Below are 15,443 nucleotides of genomic sequence, written 5' to 3'. Positions count from 1 at the left end.
AAACGGGAATATGAAATTTGAGAATTAGAGTAGATCTGAGAGCATCCTAAAGACTCTAGGCTTTCACGAAGAAATTCCAGGGGAGATAGACGAGCCTGATAGAGTATAAGAAGGCTCTTTCTTGAAGAAGAAAGAGTAGGATTAAGAGTCACTCCAGAACAGAAAAGAGCTCCTTCACAAAAATGAAGGAGCAGGAGTCTAAGCCGAACTCCTGAAAGGCAAAAGGCCTCTTCATAAGAAAGAAGGAGCAGGAGCCGGAGCCCCACCCCCTGTAGACACCTCCCAAACGGGGCATTGCCATACAAATTGATCATGCTTGTTTGGTTCTACTTCATAAACCAAGATCGTGGATATTCCCATAGCTAGGAACATCGCCATTCGATAACAGTTATCATCAAAATAGAGGCGCCACCTAGTTTATAAAAACTGGAAAAAAAAAGATAGAGATTTCGGGTACGGGAGCCAAGAGTACAATAAGGGGAAGGTGTTAAGCACCCCTCTTTGCCCAATCGTGAGACTTGCCCATAATAGTTCAACATATGATTAATACTTGTTTTATTTAATTCTAAATACATAATCTGATTATTAGCCTTTAACAGTGAATAAGGTAAGCCCGGACAGTAATGAAAGCATGCATAAAAATATAAGCAGAGAACAAACAGGCTATCCTAGATAATGGATCCCTCGGCCGGTGAATAGATGTCACGGCCAAGGAATCCTTCTGGATTGTTGTATCGGCCCTTGGAATGAATGCCCTAGCCGATGTTCTTCCTCACACCAGAACGAATTATTAATCAGAAACTTAAGATACTATGATTAAGATACAATAATTGAAAAGTAAATCAAACCATAGGCCCCTGGGCCTCACCACCTTGATCCCTCAGTTGTTTGTTTGCTTTAGATTGAGGGTGATTAACTGATTTCCTTCTTGAAACCCTAGGGTTTGGGTTTATACTTTGGAGGTTTGATTGCTCGGGGTGCGGCTGCCTTCGGGATTTTAGGGCTTTTAGAGAGGAGGTGTAAGAGAGTATTTTTGTAGAATATTATGCCTAGAGAGGGTGAATTATCATTATAATTTCAGAACCCTAAGGGTCCTTTATAGAGGCACCGGATGACATCACTCCAACCAATCACAATACACGAATTAATAGGAAGTATATGATTATAAGTTCTCTTTTCAAAATCTCCTTTCGTAACCCAAAAGAATCGGAGTTTGGCTGCTAGGGTTTTGAGCATCTGATCAAACGATTGACACAACATTCCAAAATCTGGAAAAAGGACGATCTGGTGGCAGAAGGATGGTTCTCGCGGGTAAGGGATCAATCTCTCAAGGAGATTTTCAAACAACATGTTTCACGGGTGAAAGAATGATGTGGAGGCTGAGAGATCAATCTTGCGGCCGACAGATGTATTTTCCTAGGATGCTGTATTTCTGTTTGAAAGGCTATTTGGCTCTGAATTGGGTCCTCTAAGTGGCTAAAAGTACTCACCAAAAGTCCACAGGTTTACGAGAAGTCAATCAGCATTAATCACATGTATCCATTCATCATCGGGATGGTCCCCAAGGTGGGACTTGAAATAATTGTTAGGCCAAATTGGGGTGTCTAAGATGCCCCTCTTTGACTAACTTAGACGGATCACGAGACATATCAAGTAAGAGTCAAAGCCGTAAAGCAACTCAATTTGGTCGAACAACTATTCCAAGGGTTTTCGAAAAAGGTTTTTAGTTATGGTCAGGCTGGGAGGCTGCCTATGTATTCCACAAGGGAAATTCAGACCAATCGTAGTTCGGGGGCAATAAAAGAAAATTAAAAATAGCAGAAGGTTAAGAACATAAGACGTACCTTCAGGCTTTAAAAGCTGTAGTGCAACATACCTGGGTCATGCCAGGATTTTGGTAGAGAGTAGTTGAAGGAGCGCGGAGCTGCCGGGGAAATTTTGCGGAGAGCATCCTTAGTATTTTGGGGTAGATCAGTACATGGCGGGTGAGTCGTTTGCTTTTCATGATCTTCCTTACTTTAACTTAGGGGAGCTCGGTTCGGTAGCCTATCCTTGCGAATGAGCTTGATGGAATTGATGAAATTGGGTGGAATCCAAACCATCTTCTGGAGACGATCGGACGTCGATTTTTGAGACATGGCAGTATAGAGCCAGGGAAGTGTAGAGCTTGAAGTGACAGAATCGAGGCGCAGAGCCGGTTACAATCATTGGAGCTTTGAAGTGATAAAATCGAGGCGCGGAGCCGGTATCAATCATAAGGCAATGGCCTGAAGATTGGAGCTTGGAGCTTGAAGTGAGAGAACCGAGGTGTGGAGCCGTTTGAGAGTCAGAGCATAGAGCTTTATCCACTTTGTATGGCAACCTTGGAGCTTGTTCTTGAGACAAGAGCTTCATCCTTGGTGGTCACTACCGAGTGCTTGAGGTACATCCTTCTCCTTTACTTCTTTCCTTTTTCACTCTGATTGATACTGAGTTATGTTATTTTCATCTTTCGGCTCTATGCTTTTGAACATCTTCTTCAATTTCCCACTGACACTAGACATGAAGATGAGAACTATATTCCTCGTTACAAGAGATGGTTGGCGGGACGATGGAAGCCACGGTCACCAGTTTTGAACCTTCCTGAATGGCAACGGGTTTTGGACCGATTGACAATCGATCTAGTACCTCTTTTCTCTTATATTCTTTATCTTCAGGCTTCCATATTCTTATGTTATAGCTGATTTGACCTCATTTGCAGGTGCGTGTTGACCTTTGGAATGGGGTACCAGAAGATGCTCCTGTTGCGCATTCTAGGGTTCTGGATCGTACCCGTAGCTTGCTCGAGGGCCCCTTTTGTTGAGCTTGGTACCTAGGTGATCGGGTGGCTAGTCAGTGGTGCCCACGTACTGAGGCTCTTCAGCTTGTTCCTCTTCCGCCTCCGGCGTTGATGAGATCCACTTCCTTAATGTCTAAGGAAGACTTGAAGAATGCTCGGATTAGAGACTGGGCTGGTTTGCTTCTTCAGGTAGGTGACTACACGGAGTATTGCCATTTTTTCTTGACTCCAGCTGTTGCTCCTCCTGTTGCTCCTGTTTGGCCACGGGCCCCTTCTTATGTCTCTTTCAATTCTAATGATGGAGAGGAGGAGCGTTTGGCGGTTATTCCCTCTTCGACTCAGCTTCACACACTGCCAACCGGGATCTCACAGGTATTTTTAGCTTTCCACTCTAGCCTTTGCTTGCTTTATATCCATGTTTAGACGCTTGCAATGTTTGGTCATCCCACAGGTACCTGCTGAAATAGTTCAGGAATGGGTGCATGGTTATTAGAGTGCGGAGGCAGCACCGTAGGATCCTTGAGGTATGGTTGGTTCTCATACATTCCCTTTTGCTTTGTATCCTCTCTTGAATCTGAGCGATTGTATCATTTTCCTCGTAGCTTGAGGCTGAGCCGATACCAGCTACTAGCAGAGAGGATATGGGGGTCGGTGAGCAATCTCCCTCTTCATCCGAGAGGCCATCTCGGAGGCGTCGTCATGATCAGCTTTAGGATTTTCTCTTTTCCTATTCATAGTTAGTAAAAGAGACAAGCAAAAATTGTATAGTGAAAACAACCACAGTGATGATTTTGTAATCAAGCTTTTGTTCATAAAATGAGAAATGTTTTTTCTGCCCCCTAAATGTTTTGAGATATGCATGTGAAAGTCAGAACATGACATTTAAACAAGAATTTGCTGATAGACAGTAATCTGTGTGAAATGAAATACTGGCCGAAGGGTTGATTACTCGGTTGAGGAATTGATGTTGTGGCCGATTTATCAATTCTTCAGCTGTTACTTCTATTTTCCAAAGGAAGGTAGATTTTGTTTTGGCCAAGTGGCATCCTCTTTTATCTTCCTTCTTATGCTTGGTTTGGATTTTTTGCCTTTTGCTTTTGCCATGTTCCATAGTCTGATTGCCAAACTCAAGAGTTTTTGAGGTATCCTGCTCATTGTGTTAATGACCTTAAGGTTATAGGGGTTGAACAACAATTCTTGTGTCTTTTGCTGCTGCCAATTCCTTGAGAAACGCATACTTATCTTTTGCGAGCTCAATAAGCAGGGTTAGCTATGCCTGTCATTAAGTACAATTCTGTTGATGTTTTTCCTTCTCTCTAAGTGTTTGGGTAGCATCTCAATGTGAGATTGCCTACGTATCCCAATCAGGGAATCAGGCCTTTTACGTAGTTCCAAAATCACCACCTTTGAGGTTGGGTTTCCACTCTTTTTTCTTCTTCTTACATGCTCTAAATTTTGCCTAGGTTACCTGATGGAGGTTGAGTCCTTAGCGAGCTTTTCTTAACTTTTGCCTAGGCTATGCTTTTACAGTCCTAGTAGGCTCTGCTCCTATTTTTGCTTGGGTTACCCAACGAGCGTTTCTCACAAGAGGACTTCTGTATGAGAGGAAATTGGTGGAGATGTTTTTTTGAATCTCCTTGTGTTTGTACTTTCAAGATGGGCAAGCTAACCCTAAGTGTTCTCACGGAGATATTGTCTTCTTTCTAAGTTTTGACAAAAACCTAGTTTCTTAAGCAACTAAAGTTCATCCTTTCTTTCCTTTTATCGGTGGCACAAAGAACTTGATTCCTTGAAGTTTCCCTTATTTGGCAAAGAGATTGTAGCACATGGCAATTGCAATTAGATTATTGAATAAGCATAGTTTAGAAGATGAAATAGGAATTCACTTGGCAAAAATAAAATGCCCAAACAGGGGCCCAAAACATGTCCTAGTTTGACTTAGAAAACAAAAGGCAATGTTTAATGTTCTTTGCCATGTTATGACTTCTCAGCTACTGCAGCATTTTGGGGCCATTTCTTTTGCCTTTTGCAACTTTATACTCTTTTCCACCCTCTTCTTTGCCAAACAGAGCCTTTAAACTGGATCCATCTTTGAAGTTCGCATGGTGGCTACCTTTTTGAGACATGAGCAGTCCCCAGATGGAAATGCCTGCCCAGGTTACTGCGCAGTCATTAGCTACTTCCATTTGATCAAATAGCAATGCCAAAGAGATCCCATCAAGCGGATCGTCATATTCTCCTTCCATTTCGTCAAAGCTATCTTCTTCTTCTTCTGCCCATTGACTATAGTCACACTCTTCATATGGATTGACCTATGACTGCATTTGGAACTCCTCCACTTCTTTTATAAGGTTGATTATTTCCCAAACAACTGGAGATGTTGGGATTCTCGGGCGATTGATGGGTACCACTATTTGGGCCGGTTCAAAGCGGGCATGTCTTCTCATCATGATGCCTCTATCTTTTTCCTTCTTCCTGTTTTCAAACCAGATACGCAACCAATCATTATCCTCCACGAACGAAATGTTTGGATCCTCCAAATTGTGTTTTGCCTAGGAATGCTCTTTCCATTTCCTTAGTTTTGTTTCCTTTGCTTGTTCTTCCCCGTCACTCTTGTCAGACATGTCAGGATCGATCACTTCCAATTGATCGGACTCATTGTTTTCTTCTTCCTCCATCATATGACATCCATCCTCCTTTGGTAAGGTTAGGGTTGGCTTGGCTTGGGTGCTTTGGACAATGTATTGGCTGGGATTATATATGAGGTTGTGAGACAAAGTTACGAGATTGATATTTTGAGGTGGTTCGGTATTGTGGGGTGGTTTGGTTTGTGCATCAGGCTGTGGGGGTTTTATGGTTCGACTATCAACGAGATCTTGAATGTCATGGCAAAGACGCATGCAGTTGTCTATCTCATGCCCAGAGTGTTGATGGTAGGCACGCTGTTTATTGGGGTCATGGTTTAGGCCATAAGGTGGCGAGGAGGTGGTTTGTTCAGAGGTTTGAGATGCCCCTGATGGCTTAGAATGGTTAAGGCTTGGGAGAGAGTCATGTAGAAAGGATTAAAGTTGAGGCAAGTCCAATTTGAATTTCGGGAAGGGCTGGCTTGGAAAGGGTCTTGTGTCAAGGTCAGATCAAAGGTGTTTACGGAGGCATGAGATGTGCGAGTTGGGAAGGTTTTCTTGGATGGAGAAGCTTCTTCCTTCCCAATGAGTCCCAGTTTGATCCCTTCTTCAATCTACAGCCCAGTAGCATGTAGGCACTTGAAGTCGGTTATAGCTTGAGTGTAGATATGCTTTAGATACTTGGGCTGCAGATTCTTGACAACTATTCTCACTTGATCTTCCTCGGAGGGACAGTTCTTCATCTTGGCAGCCTTTTCTCTCCATCTAGCCACAAAGGTAACAAAGTCTTCGTTTAACTCCTGCTTGGTCATCTCCAAATCTCGGGTGGTTAACTCAATTTGGACATTGTATGCATACTGCTTGACAAAAGCATTGGCAATTCTGGCCAAGTTTGATAATGTACAAATTCCAAAGTGAGGAACCAATCAAGAGCACTTCCAGTGAGAGTCCTTTGAAACAATTGAGCAATGAGCTCGTCATTTAAGCCCATTGGCTTTAAGGTGTTGATAACATGGCGAACATGGCTGGTAGGGTTGCCTGTTCCATTGAACTTCTCGATGTTTGGCATTTTGAATCTTTCAGGCAATTGAGAATCTGGGAAGAGGTAGAGTCCCTCAAAGTCTAGAATTTGGTCCCCCTGTGAACAGGCTAGAGCATGTTTGATCTCCTTGACTTGTTTGGCTAATTCAAGGTTCTCTATTGTTATTACTTTAAGAGGATTCTCATCTTCTATCAATTTTTCTCTGTCCTCAACATCTCTTGCTACTTTCTCTACTAGCAAAGTAGCAATTTGAGCTTGGAGATCGGCAATAGTGGCGTCATTGTCTGCCATGGGAGTGGGAGGATTGCTTGGTGAAGCTTGGGATTTGATAGACAATCGGGTTTGTTGAGAAGATGACCGTGAAGTCCCTGAAAGTGATTGGGACCGTTGCGGTGAAGGTGTTTTGACAGGCGAAGGTGACAGACGCGATGACTGCAAAGACCTCTGTTTGGCATGGCTTCGGGTGTTGTAAGAGTATAAAATTGGCTGTGGTTGCTTCTTTGTTTTACCTATTGTGCCTGCTTTTTTAGAAAGTAGAATACCTGGAAAGTTAGTACTTGGCTGTATAGGGTTAGGGTTTGGGTTGAAAATCCCAACCCTTTTGCAGAGAAAGAAATGTTACAACAACAGTTTACATAGGGTGTGAAGAAGGACTTCAAAGCAAAATGCAGGAAAAAATCCTTAACTTGCGGGTTCCGGCCTTATTTTGATAAGTTATATGGCCTTCTTAACACATGTAAGATTTGGGTAGTCTTAAGGGTGATTCGTTGTCAAAGGGCACCAGTCCTCGCATTAGCCCATCATAAGCGACAATTGGACGGTTTCCTTTTGATATACCACTAGGTACAAGTGACTGTGGAGTTTACTGGGACCTCTAACATAGCCCGTGACATGCCAGGGTATTAGGTGAACTCAACAAGGTTGCCCGCTCGATGCATATGATAGATGAATTAAATAAAGCATGTGTTAGTCTTATGTCAAACTTTCTGGTTATGGCTTCTAATTCCCCAGCAGAGTCGCCAAAAACTGTAGACACCTCCCGAAAGCGGGGCATCGCCATACAGATTGATCATCGCTATTTGTTTGGTTGCTTGCTTCATAAACCAAGATTGTGGATTTTCCCATGGCTAGGAACATCACCACACGATAGTGGTTATCATCAAAACAGAGTCGTCACCTAGTTTATAAAAACTAGGAAAAATAGATAGAGATTCTAGGTACGGGAGCCAAAAGTACAATAAGGGGAAGGTGTTAGGCACCCCTCTCTGCCCAATCGTGAGACTGGCCCATCGTTGTTCAACATATGATTAATTCATGTTTTATTTAATTCTAAACACACAAACTGATTAATTAGCCTTTAAGCAGTTAATGGTGAGCCAGAACGATAAGCAAATCATGCATCAGAAAGCAGATAAAACAAACTGTCCCAAGGAGATGGATCTCGCGACCGGTGAATGGATGTCACAGCCGAGAGATCCTCCTGGTTTGATATACCGGCCAATGGATCGAAGATCCAGCCGATGTTCTTCCTCGCACCAGACTTTACAACTAACAGAAGATCAAAACGCTATGATTATAGTACAAAAATGAAAAAAAGATCAAACCATAGGCCCTTGGGCCTCACCACCTTGATCCCTCAGTTGCTTGATTGCTTCGGATTGAGTGTGATTGACTGATTTTGCTACTCGAAACCCTAGGTTTAGGATTTGAACTTCGGGATTTGATCGTCGGATTAACGGCTGCCTTCGAAAAGTTAGGGCTTTTGTAATGGGGAGTTGAGAGAGTATAATGGCAGAATTTTGTGACTAGAGATGGTATATTCTGTGTATAATTTTGGAAGCCAAAGGCCCCTTTATATAGGCAATTGATGACTCACTTTGGCCAATCAAATGGCGTGAATCAAAAGGAATTCTAGGGTTCAAAGACCTCTAAACGTAATCTGCTGTGTGGCCCGAACGCATCGGAAAAAGGCTGCTAAGGTTTTGTGATCGGATCAAACGATTGATAGAACTTTCCAAAATCTGGAAAATAGATGATTTGGCAGCCGAGCAATAGATTTGGCGACCGAGGAAATGATGTTGCGGCCGAGGAATGGATCTAGCGGCCGGCTAATCAATCTCTCAAGGAGATTTTCAAGCAACAGGTTTCATGAGTGAAGAAATGATGTTGAGGCCGTGAGATCAATGTTACGACCGATAGAAAGATTCTCATAGCATTCTGTATTTCTGTCTGAAAGGCTATTGGGCTCTAGATTGGGTCCTCTAAGTGGCTAGAAGTTCTCACCATAAGTCCGAAGGTTCACGAGAAGTCAATCAGTAATCATTGTATCCATATCATCATCAGGATGGTCCCCAAGGTAGGACTTGAAATAATCGTTAGGCCAAATTGGGGTGTCTACAATAGCGAGTGTAGAGCTACTAAGAGTGAGCATGGAGTTGCTGAAGTAGTGAGCTTGGGGTTTGTTTGATTTGAGTGTGAAGCTACCGAGGTAATGAGCACATGGTGCTGGTGAGCTGGTGAGCATAGAGCTTTTGAGACGGTGGAGCCATTGAGTAGCTTGATGGCAGTGGGCATGACATATGGAGCTGCTGAGTGACTTGATCGTAGTGAGCATGGAGCCGCTGAATACGAGCATAGAGCTGCTAGAACTGTTGATTGTGAGCAAGATGGAGAGTGTAGAGTTGCTAGATAGAGATGAGCGCAGGGTTGCTAAGCAAGGGGCTTTAACATAGGCCATGACGAATGTCATACTTCTGGAGTACAGTAACTGGGGCGTAGAGCTTGAGTTCGAGATACCAAGGATCCTTGGGTTTTGCGAGCGAGAGCTTGAGGTTGACAATCCTTAATGATCAAGCGACCGGTAATTGTGAGCTTGCTATTACGGAGAGAGAGCTTTTGAAAAATTCCAGATGTGGGCTTAATGCTGGTTCTTGATGTTCTTCGTGCTTAGGTATGCCCCCAAGGCAAGTTTTGACCATGTTACATTTGCTCAGGAGTGACCCCAAGGCTATTCTAATCATTCTCCGTCACTGATTCTGTTGGTCGAGGACCCAGAATTTCATTGATTGTTTGAATCAGTGCACCGAGCAAGATTTGTGGTTGTTGTGGGAAATAGATTGGGGGGCTAGGAGATCAATTCCACGACCGAATAATATGTGTCGGCGGAAGTATCGATGAACCGGCCGTGTGATGTCTTTATTCCAGAGCCCTATTTATGGGTCCAGATCATCATTTCGTTTCATCTTCTCTTCTTCCTCTATTCTTCTTTCCCACCAAAGGCTTCTCCTACCATTGAGGACTCCTCTGCCTTCATTTCCATCGGGCCCAGGTGATGGGCAGTGCGCAAGCATGGCTAGTGTGCGCGGAGGGAAACCGCATCTACCTCGGTTCTGTCTTGAAGTTTGATTAGGGACCCTTACATAGGGGGCTTCCTTCCGTGATTTGAAACTCTTGAGGTGAGGCTTGCACGCGGTATGATGATTTTTCTAGACCATGTGGTGAACCTTTTGAGCCGCACAATGATTCCTTTGTGTTATGGTGCTTCACCGGTATATGCCACCTCAGGGGTCTTCTTTTCTTTTTTGCAGTTGGGCTCTGGTGTTTGGACCACCAGAGGATTCAACATGCTCCTCTCCTCTTCCCCTGTTTTTTCTGTTTTTTCTTCCTACATGGGTTAGTCCGACAGAAAAATATGTATAGTTTGTTTAGGAAATATGGGATGACCCACCTTGTGATGTAAAAAGCTTTTGATTATATATGAAGCAAAATCTTTTGCTCCGATATCTGATTATGTATGTCATTCTATACTGTTTTGGCATGAAAATTTGCAATTCGGCAAACTAAACTGAACCATGGAATTTTCCCTGGAAATGAGTCTGGCTGCCGAGGAATCGATTAGGTGGCCGGGAAATTGATTCTTCCTTCTAAGGGTTAACTTAAGTTGGCCTAGATTTTTACAAGTCGGAATCATTCCCACGGCCGCAATATCGATGTATCGGCCGAGAGACCGACTTAACTGACGTGATTTAGAATCCAATTCCGATTCAAACTAGGACTTAACCTAGCCTATAAGTATGCGTTCCACGAACTCGATAGTTGTCAGCAACTATTCTTAACACATGGCACAACCGATTCTTGATCCGTGGATGAATTCCTTCAATGGCCTAAGCAGTCTACACTTTAAATCCTTTGATATGGACTTCCTTTTCTCCCTCCGTCGAATTCCTATGGATTTTGCTTTCCTCCGTGCAGCCACCAGTTTGTCGGATTATGTTTTTCATGTTTTCCAGTTTAGAAGAGAAGAATTGTGCCCCACTCTTGAGGAGTTTACAGCTATTATGGGTCATTCAGATAGAGAAGGTCTCATTGTCCCTAATCCTTTGTTCAATCATGGCAACCTTTTGAAGACCTTGCTCCAAGTTCAGAAACATGAAACCAGGTTTTTTATGGTGAACGGAAAGTTGGAAACCCTACAGCTTATTCAGTGCTTTGGTACAGCCGAAGCTCACCGCCAAGTTCCTCAATAGAAATCATGCTTTCATGCCTTATGCGTCTGTCTTCTCCACTACTATTTGTTAGGCCCCTCCTCTGGCCATGTTGATTCCATATCGCTTAATTTTGATCAACAAATTGGTAAACGTGTAGGTTTTGCTAGTTTGGTGTTGGTAGAGACCTTGATGGGTCTCGATGTAGTGAAAAGTAATCCAACAACCCAGTTCTCAGGCAGTCTTTTGTTACTACAGGTTCACTCTTTATTTGTTTATTTATCTTGCAAGTTATCTTCCTACTCATCGCTCTTTAGTTTTGGCTCATGTGTTCTCACAGCTCGCAATTTTCCCTTGTTTTCTATATGTGTGGCTTTTCGAGAAACTGAGGGTATGGGATGCGCCAGAGCGGCTCCCCTATGGCTCAGACCATTACATGGAGCGTCATGTGATCAGGCAATTTCCGACTGAGGCTGCTTGGAAGGCATGGATGGACACTTGCAAGGGTGACCTGATTCAATGGGTTTGTCCTTGGTATGGCATTGAGAACATGACTATAAGCACCGTGAGTCATTTTGGTGTTGCGGTGATTGGTATTACCCAAGTCACCTTCTATTTTCCTGCTCGTTTTCAACCACAGTTCTGGGCTGAACAAGCCAAAGTCTTGGGTGATCCTAAGTATGCTACTTCTAAGGCCCATGACTCCAACCTTCGTCGCAATGTGCTTCGTCTATGGCCGAATCGAGTGATGCAAGATGTTATTGAGAACTTTGCTGACAAGCTATCTAGTTCATATAAGCGTTGGCTGGAGAAAAACCTTTTGGAAGACAAAAGCGCAGAGAAAAGGAAGACCTAGAGATTGACACTTTGCTTATGCTTTAAATATGTTCTTTTCCATGTTTGACTCTAGCTTTCATAGATCATGAATTTGTTTAAGCTTGCTTTTCCTTTTTCCTTGGAAACGTTGGTTGGTTTATTAAAAATGCCTTTGCCATGATTTGATATTGAGTATGCTTAGGATAGATGTAGGGAGGTATTCCCGAACACATACATTTAGCTGCCGAACACGTGATATTCGGGAGCACGTGGTAAGTATGACAGGACTTACCACCGGGCAATATAGTGAACAGCAATATGGACCAATGATATGAGAAGTCATTGATCCATGCTGTTTGTTCGGCAAACTAAGGGCCAAGTTACATGTGAAGTAGACGGTCCAAAGCAGACTGTTCGGTTATAAATAGCCGAACAGATGAAGCAAAAAACCAAGCACGTGATACGAGGGATCACGGGTTAAAAAGCAATGCAAATGGTATGTGGGACCATAGTTTGAATATAGGCAGGATAGTCATCATGCTAAACAAATGTTCGGCAAGATGGACCAGTGACATGAGAAGTCAATGGTCCAAGCCGTTTGTTCGGCAACGAGATGGCCGAACAAAAGAAAGAACTTCAGTCAAATATTGAAGCATAAGGAACATTCTGGAAGAGTCCAGAAACAATAGTATTCCGTTAAGGAATAAGATCCCGAGAATATAGGATCTGATAAAGATACCCAACGAGTATGGGATGTTCGGCTTGTTATGGAAAAGAGTCCTACAAGGATTAAGGTAATGAATTAATAAAGGAAACGAGAATCCTTGATATCTTGGGATTCCTATACGAGTTAGGAATCCTAGGGCAACACGGATGCTTGGCCAGCAAGCATACGCAAATCTATAAATAAGAGTTAAACCTAGAGGTAAAAGGTACGCAATACACTGTATTCTTATTGCTTTCCTACTGATAAATAGGGTTCGATTTCTAGTACGTGATACTAACAAAGGCATCGGAGGGCCTTTGCCATGAGAGGCAAAGGTGCACTCACCCCCTGTCTATTTTGCAGATTAGGGTTCAGACGACGAGTTAGGGTTCCGGTGAAGAGGCACGAATAAGCCGTTGCAATCCAGTTGATCCGAAGTACCAATTGTTTTCATCCCCCTACATATCCCATGGAGGTAATCAGGCCATAAACGTAGTTCCAAAAAGATATATATATATATATATATATATATTTTTTGTTAAGGTTCATTTAAGTATTTTCTTCTCTTTTTACGCTCTTAATTTTGCCTAAATTGCCCTTGCGGGTGCTCAATCTAGCGAGCTCTTTATTCATGCCTTAGTTTTTGCCTAAGTCGCCCTTGCGGGTTTTTGACCTAGCAGGCTGCTCTAATTTTTGCTTAGGTTTGCCCACCTTGTGGTTTTTGGCCCAACGAGCATCTCTCAGGGGTAATACTCCTTTAGCTTGTCTATGTTGACCGGTGTTGCGAATTCCATCCCATCCAAATCTGTAATGTATACTGCTCCTCTAGATAGTATGCGCTTGACAAAGTAAGGTCCTCCCCAGTTTGGTCTGAACTTTCCTCTCGGGTCTAAAATGTGGCGACAGATTGCTCTGAGCACCATATCTCCCACATTGATGTCCCTTGGCTTTACATTTTTGTTGAATGCTTGCGCAATGCAGCGTTGATGCCCTTGTACGTGGTATAACGCCCTCAGCTATGCGCTTGACAAAGTAGGGTCCTCCCCAGTTTGGTCTGAACTTTCCTCTCGGGTCTAAAACGTGGCGATAGATTGCTCTGAGCACCATATCTCCCACCTTGATGTCCCTTGGCTTTACATTTTTGTTGAATGCCTGCACAATGCGGCGTTGATGCCCTTGTACGTGGTATAACGCCCTCAGCCTTTTTTCATCCAGTAATGCCAACTCATCGTAGCGGTTTTGAACCCAATCCTCTTTGATCATGTTAGTCGTAGCCAAAGCCCTTAGTGAGGGTAGTTCCAGTTCAACAATTCAATAGCATTTCTAGCCAATCTGTGTAGATGTCGGTGGTTTTCCGTAGAATTCTTTTGATGTTTTTGTTTGTAGCTTCAACTGCTCCATCGGTTTGAGGCTGATAAGTAGATGACCGATAGTTCTCTATCCCAAACTCAGCAAAAAGCTTCTTTGTTGCCCCCTTGAAGTGCGATCCATTGTCACGAATGAACTCGTGAGGTACACCATACCGATAGATGAAATTGGTGCGGATAAACTTGGCCACATGAGTGGCTTTGAGGGTAGCATAAGAAGTTGCTTCTACCCATTTTGTGAAGTAGTCAATGGCCACCAGGATAAACTGATGCTTGTATTTCCCTTTTGGATTTATGCTCCAATGACATCTATCCCCTAAGTGGAGAATGGCCAAAGGGATGTCATGCTGTATAATTCTGTAGGGGGAATACGCAAGTGATCAGCGTGAGTTTGGCATTTATAGCATCTGCAGACATAGCTAGCACAGTTGGCCTCCATTGTAGTCCAATAGTATCCTTAACGTAGGATCTTCTTCGCCATTGTTGCCCCACTCATGTGTGGCCTACAAATTGCTTCGTGTATTTCCTCCATCACCTTCTGACTTTCTTCTATTGTGACACAAAGTTGATTGGGGCCCAGATGTGCTTTTCAATATAGTGCTCCACCACAAACTACAAATAGGGTGGCAAACTTTCGCAGAGCCATCTTATCCTTTGAGGTGGCTTCGGAGAGATAGTCTCCCTCTTCCAGGAACTTCTTTACGTCCTCATACCATGGTTTCCATTGGCCTCACCTTCCTCAGTGAAAGTGTATTCACATGCTGGCTTGACCTTTTGCTCAATCATTAGCGGGCGCATTGTAAATTCCAGGGGTATTTCAACCATAGAGGCCAATGTTGCCAGTGCATCTGCGAACCTATTACTCACTCGTGGAGTGTGTGTGAAAATAACAAAGTAAAATTGTGGAATTAGAGCTTCCAGCACATAATGGTACAGTTTTAGCGTGTCTTCTTTAACCTTATAGTCTCCTCTTGCTTGGGACACCACTAAGTTTGAATCTCCAATGACTTCTACCCTTTTTGCCGCTAATTGCAATGCTATCTCCATTTCGGTAATATAGGCTTCATACTCAACTTGATTGTTTGTGACCTTGAACCTTAGTTTGTATGACAGAGGGATATGAGAGTTGTTGGCGGAAACTAGCAATACCCCTATGCCATACCCACATTGGTTTGATGCTCCATCAAAGTAAAGCTGTCAGGTGTTGTCTAGGAGAAACAAGATGTCTTCATCTAGGAACACGAAGTCTTCTGCTTTAGGCTCTATTACAGGATGATCCACCAAGAATTATGCCATAGCCCTTCCTTTTACTGATTTCCTTGTCATGTATTTGAGGTTGAACTTTGTTAACAGCAATAACCATCTACCCAGCCTTCTAATAAGTGTCGGCTTCTCTAAAAGATATTTATATGGGTCTAGTCAGGATACCAGAACTACTGGATCTGCTAATAGGTAATGCCTTAGTTTCTTCGTGGCCCATACTAGCCCCCAACAAGTCATTTCCAAAGGAGTGTATCTTGTTTCATAGTCCATCATCTTTTTGCTGAGGTAGTGTATGGCGCACTCTACTTTAGCATCGTTTTCTT

This window comes from Rhododendron vialii, chromosome 5a (assembly GCF_030253575.1).
Source record: "Rhododendron vialii isolate Sample 1 chromosome 5a, ASM3025357v1".
NCBI classification, from domain to species: Eukaryota; Viridiplantae; Streptophyta; class Magnoliopsida; order Ericales; family Ericaceae; genus Rhododendron; species Rhododendron vialii.
This window is presented reverse-complemented; position numbering follows the sequence as displayed.